This window comes from Hesperophylax consimilis, chromosome 19, assembly GCF_061612785.1.
Source record: "Hesperophylax consimilis isolate HC1 chromosome 19, BYU_Hcon_1.0, whole genome shotgun sequence".
Classification (NCBI taxonomy): Eukaryota; Metazoa; Arthropoda; class Insecta; order Trichoptera; family Limnephilidae; genus Hesperophylax; species Hesperophylax consimilis.
In genome coordinates, this window is record NC_142854.1 from 20,696,702 (window position 1) to 20,703,587 (window position 6,886).

Here is a 6,886-nt window from a genome sequence, read left to right on the forward strand (position 1 = left end):
ATGATTTGAAACAAAAATCTGATGACGCCAACTTCTAGAAGATCTTTCAACTCCTCAGTCGCAGACAGCCAGTGGAATTTATTATTTGCTCAAGAAGGAATCTTTGTTTTTTAAATAGATGGTTCAATTTCACCTGACAAAGTAAGTTAAAATTGATCTCACATCAGCTATTCAGATATTCTGATTTCATTCTTTACGCTGACGATATGAAAATATACAAATGCATAAGCTCAACAGATGATTGCAATAAATTGCAAGAAGATATTAATGGAATTAATGAATATTGCAAAGAAAACCAAGTATTCCTAAACATAGATAAATGTAATTAAATAATATTTTCACGTAAATGTCACCCAATCATCCATACTTATCATCTAATCCATGTCCCTCTCCAACGAGTAGAAAAAATCAGAGACCTTGGAGTATTACTTGACCCTAAATTACTTTTTAAAGATCATATTGAAAACATTTTAGAAAAAGCCTACAAACAAATGGGCTTCATTCTACGAATCACAAAACCATTCAATAAACCTTTTACACTTGAACTACTTTATATGGCATACGTAAGATCTCATCTCGAATTTGCATCTGTCATTTGGAATCCACAATACCAAACTTATATTAACCGAATTGAAAATATTCAAACAAAATTCCTGAAACACCTGTCATATCGTTTTGAAAATCATCAATGTAATCCTATTACTCTCTACAAACGAAGATAAAATTTTTGACGTACTGTTTCTGTACAAAATTGTGAACTGCCTTATTGACTCCCCAGCCCTGTTAGAAAGGATTGCATTTCATTGTCCTGAACACAATACCAGATCAAATACCTTATTTTATATACAAGATTTCAAATCGAAATACGCACAAAACTCCTTGCTCGGGCGTATCTGCAAATCTTATAATGCCTTAAGCGATATTGACATTTTCCACTGTACCCTTAAATCGTTTAAAATCAAATTAACCTTACTATGTACCTAAGTTAAAAATCTTACTTCTGTATTGTTTAGTATTCTCTTTTTAATCATTTTTCACACACACTATGTACTTTATTACTTTTAATTAATTTCTAGCTTTTATAAATATTATAAATGGAACTTAGATGGTTTAAATCATGTTCTATATTTTATGTTCAATTATTTTTTTTTTGTAAAACTGTATGTTTCCTAAATAAACTAAAATAAAAATTTAAAAAATCAGCTGCAACACACTTTTATCGGTACACCACATTATTATATTAAAAATAATTATATGCAAGGCCAAGGTAATTAGGTCAAAAAACTAATTAGGTCAGCAAAATATCAAATAAAACAAATGTCATAATAAACACTTTATTTTTATTAAAGAAAATAATATGTTGTTTTAATGACATCAATTAATAACTAGCATAGTCAAATTCACTCCCAGATTCACTCGCTGACCACATTTGGAGATTTGACAAAAACACAAGCGATCTTTTACAAAATCTGCTTTCATATAGAACAAAGGCATCACACAAATGCATTATTCTTGTATAAATTAGTTAACAATAATATTCAATGTCCGGAGTTGCTAAATAAGATTCAATTTAATGAACCTGCGCGTTCCACTTGCTCTTCTTTCCTGTTCAAAGTAGATCAATGCAAAACCAACTATAAAACAAAACTCTTACTTGAACAGACATGACATTATATCAAAAATGGACATTTTCAATTGCGAGAAAATATATATTTATTTATTTAACGCCCAGAGGGCTTTTACATGTAGGTGGTACAATTTTGATGAGAGACAATTTTGAAACATGAGAAAGAAATAATAAAAATAAAATTACATTAAAATATAATATATGCAAGAAACAAAATTGAAAAGAACAAGAATATAAATTAAAAATACAGCAATTTAACTGGTTTACAAAAATACAACTTCCATTTAGGAATAGTGTTGAAATAAGTCTTTTACAAGATCCACAAAATTCGCAAAGTTAATATTAAATATATCGACATCACCTAAGTATTGGATTTCCATAGTGTGAAACTGTTGTATTGGGGAGTTCGCAATGTAATTGTGCTTATGTGTGTTGCAGTGGAATAGTGTATTTTGTCGTGTTGTTATTGTAGGTATTCAAATTATGTATTAAAGTCGATAATAGTATGTTTTTGTTTCTGTTCGTTTATATGTATAATTCTTTAATGAATTGAATTTGTTTTATGACTAATAGTTTTTCTGAATAATTATTATCAAAAGTTTTTGTTATTGTTGTTTTATATAATCGCAAGTTGAATAAATATAAAGTGTCTATAAAAGAAGGTTTTTCTGATATGTCACAAGTAATTTTTCTGTTTTTGTTTATATCATTATTTTATGTACACACATTCCGTCTTCTTATTATATTACGACTTTTCTCTACTTTCTATAAATACAATATGCTTGTATTATATAAATATATATATATATATAAACCTTCCGGAAGAAATTCTCTAAATGATAGTAAAAACCCTATCAAAATTCGTTGCGTAGTTTAGAAAACTAAGCACACAAACAGACAGGCGTGGATAACGACATTGTTTTAAACTATTTATTAGAAATATGGTTTTGTTTTATATAATTCTGTTCATTTAAAACATTTAGGTATATAGATAGTCTATCTTCCTTAAAAAATCAGTGTAAAATGTTGTTCCCGTGCGGGAAGTAAGAAGGGGGTGTGACGGCTGCCGATGTCGCCCGAAACCTCCCCACCGTGAACGAACTCTCAATTTACACAACTACTGATTATGGTAAAACCCTATTTACCGATGAACAGTTATACTATTGCTTTCATTATCTTTTCCGGTTTGACTTGTACAATATCTCAGCGTGCTTGTTGGCATTTCGAAGTTATCGCCGGCGAGCGCTTGCAACAATGAACTGATGTAAGTGGCCTATACTTCGTACGCCAATGTTGACTCTATCTATATACCTCACTGGCACAATGAGGAAATCTAAAATTGGTTGTATTTTTGGTATAATGTAAAATATAATTCAACTCTTGATTTCCCAGAGATTGATAAATAAATATATTGGATTATCATAGCTCGTGGATAGAAATTACAAATTAAGTCAGATTCACGGAAAAAAAATTGTAATACAGAAGCCTGTTAGAAGGTTTTTATTGGAGCCCTGCCAAGTTTTGGGTCCGTCATCTTACATTCTTCGAATCGGAAAATAAAGAAATTTATGAACACCTACAGCTTCTACACCAGCACAGATACATGGTTGTTGCCAAATCAACTGGAATTTTCGCATGCACCTAAATAGCTCTCGACAGAGCATTAGTGCAATTTTGTATGAATGGCATTGAAGTCAAAACTAGGCTGAAGGGATTGCCTGGCAGCCATCTTGTATGACTAACTTTTAAACAGATTTGTGTTCAAATTGGTGTATAACAAACTATTATTATTTTATTTACAAAGAATGGCTTTTTAGGTCTGTGGATTTCTGTACGATCTGTGCAGAGAATGGTCTCACAAAATAAATATTTTCCAAGAGGGAAATTCATTACCTAAAAATAAATATTATTGAAATTGATGGACAGATGGACAACGTTCATAATTTTCACAAAATAAACAATATTTATATTTTGATCCATCCTGTATACACCACTACACAAGCAAGATTCTCTTAATGCTGATTTTAAGGTATCGTTGTATTGAATCATTGCAATATATAATAATTGAATGAGCATAGCGAAGTCCTGTTTTAACTCAACTGTTTTGCATTTTGTCTGTGTAATTTTCTTTTAAATTCTGTTTTAATAGTTCAGTAAAATCCTTTTTTCAAATTTGAAGTCCATGTATATTTAGGACGGGTTGTTTCGGAGAACTTGAACAATTCTTCAAATTTCAAAGTTAATTTTCAAGTTCTGTGAAATATATTTTTAAGTTCTGTTTTTTATTTCAGTTCTGTCAAGCAACTAGCCTGTAATGATATAATAACAGAATTTGAATAGGACTTTCACAGAACCCGTAAATTAACGTTGAAATTTGATGAATTGTTCAGATTCTCCGAAACAACCCGTCCTTAGTCTTTCTTTTTAGAATTTTTTCAATATTGTGGTAACTACCTGCCTGAAAGTTTGAAAAAGAAATGGCATTGAGATAGTGACGTTTCTTTGAACAAATTATGCAATTTATTATTTGAAATTTATTATAGGTATTTAAGTACCTAATTACAAATCTTATGATTTCAGAGGTTTAAATTTTGGTTTTGATTTCTTAAATAAAATTGGAAACATATCTTTTCGACGCGAGGACTGTTCACAGAATTACTAAAGGCGGGTCTCGAGCGACAATATTACTACAAATGTTTGTGCAAACATGAAACATTGGGGCAGGACCACAATGCTTTTGTTTACCTTGGACGATGAAAACACAAAAAGTTGTGGACCTGACCCAATATTTTCGTTTGTATCCGATGTTTTGAAAAAATTTGGTTACTGGAGACCCAACTCAATATGGGTAATACACACTAAAAATGCCTTCCAAGTAAATTTTAATGAAAACCAATGTCGCCACTGACTTAATACCTTTTGGTTCTAGCCTATTTAGCAGTCTCTCTTAAACTTGTCTGACATTGCATATCACTGACCCATTAATATGGCATTATCATGGTAAATTTTTGGGTTACTATGCCGTGTACAACATTTGCCCAGACGATGTACACTGTAACGCTGTCTGAAAAGATTGGTAAAGAAGGAAGAGCACGACACGGCGTAATAACGCAAAAATTAATCATTGTAACCCATTTGAAATTCGTAATGACCATGAAACACGGCCAAACTTTTGGATCAATATACGCGTACATTACATTAATTTCTTACATTATTCTTTACGCCATATGTACCGTTGTAGACCTACATTTTAAATGTAGCTCTACATAACATAATATAATATGGGATGGTCCGATGCTCTGTAGGGAACCCGCTTGCACAGCGCGGGTGTATACTGTGAACCCTAAAGTTTAAATTTAGACTTACGGAATTCAATACTTCGTTTGTGTGAAAGCACTATGAAACAATACATGAAACAATATGTATCTCGTAATCCAATATTAATTATAACGACTATCGTGCTTAAAATTTTGCACAACTGAAATACCCTCCACCCTGGACTTCTTGATCGCTGCTGCTAAATTTTCATCGTGCGTTAACTGATGTTTTTGTAAATTGTAACATCTTACCAGGGGGTCTACTCTATATCTTTCGTGTTAACAAACCAAATAAGTTTGTGGTTTAACCTTTCCTTGCCTGTGCTGTCAACTGAGTGGACATTTTCTCTAATTACTAAAATATACTAAACACAACATTCATATTTTAGATATTCCTCCGCAATACATTTATGTATCGGATAGAATATTACAATGTATTTTTATTTTATTTTTTTATTTTTTATATTTACTCCACACAGGAGGCCCCGAAGAAAACAATTCCCCTCAGGGCCTATGTCATCTTTGGGGATGCTGTGTGGAGGGTCTTTTTGTGGAGAGGAAGGAGTGAACATGGGTCTTGAAGAGTCCCATGTTGTAGGAGGGAGGAAACACAGAGGCCGGCAGTTCATTCTACAGCCGAGCTGTTGAACTTAAGAACGAATAGTAGAAGCGACCCGTTCTCATGTGAGTCAAATGTCAACCGTGTACAAATGTTGGGCGCGCGTTTGGCGTGTATCCCGACTACGCACCGGTGCCGAAGAGATCAATGTCGCTAGTTCCTCAGAGCATCTTCCATTGTAATACCGATAGAACAAGGACAGCATACCTACCTGACGCCTGTGCTCTAAAGATTGCAGTCCATTTGTTAAGATTGGGGAATCTATCAAACGGACCGCCCGTTTCTGCACAGAGTCAAGGGTTTTTTTCAGGTATTTAGGGGCTCCGGACCAGAGATGGCTGCCAAATTCGACATTAGGGCGCACTTGCGATTTGTACAGGGTCAGCAGTTGTGTGCTATTAAAGTATCTGCGGGCCCTGTACAGTACGCCCAGCTTCTGAGAGGCCAGCTTTACTCTGGCTTCGATGGAGCCCCCATACCTGAGCTGGTCACTTATAGTTACACCAAGCATATCAATGGAAGGCCTGTTCGGAAGATTGCTTCCGTTGAAGGAGACTAGATTATCATTTAGATCCCTTTTAGACGTAATCAGACAGGATTGGGTCTTTGAAACATTAAATTCGACGAGATTATTTTTACCCCAGGAGGAAATACTCTCGAGATAACCGTCCATTCTCTGCTTCAAAGCCCTCCGAGCCGTTGGAGTTTGTGTGCCCTTTGGGGGCTTGTCAAACAAAAAATAAATAGTATAAATATTTACCGAGTGTACTGCACCGGTGCGTGAGGATTTTTTTAACACCGTAAGGGAACGATTAATACGGTTGTGTTTCGTGCCTGCGCTGGGGGCATGGACGTTTTGTAAGATACAGACTAGGCCCACAGATAATGAGTTTATATATTTAAAAATATAGTAATTTTATTAAAATCTACTTTAAATAGTTTCCCAAGAATATCCAGTCATTCATTATTATAATGATTTTTTAATTTTTTTGTTTTTTTTGTTTTTTATTCTTAAGGATACGCTGGCGGACAAGAGGTTAATTGTTGTTTATCATTGATTCAAAAATCAAAACACGTCCCGTGTTAGTAAGGTCCTTATATAATATTAAGAAAATTAACCCCATCTTAGTGGGGCACCTGCAGGACGCAGCATTGCTCTGGTTTCCGCACTGATAACTTGGTTATTTTTAAGATATATCATCGGTTCTTTTTGTAGATATATTCTCCTTGGTGGAATGTAGCCATCTGATAACAGTGAAAATAGTTTCAATCTCGTTAGCATAGAAAATCCACGCTTAGCTGGCCTAACATAATTTGCAACCT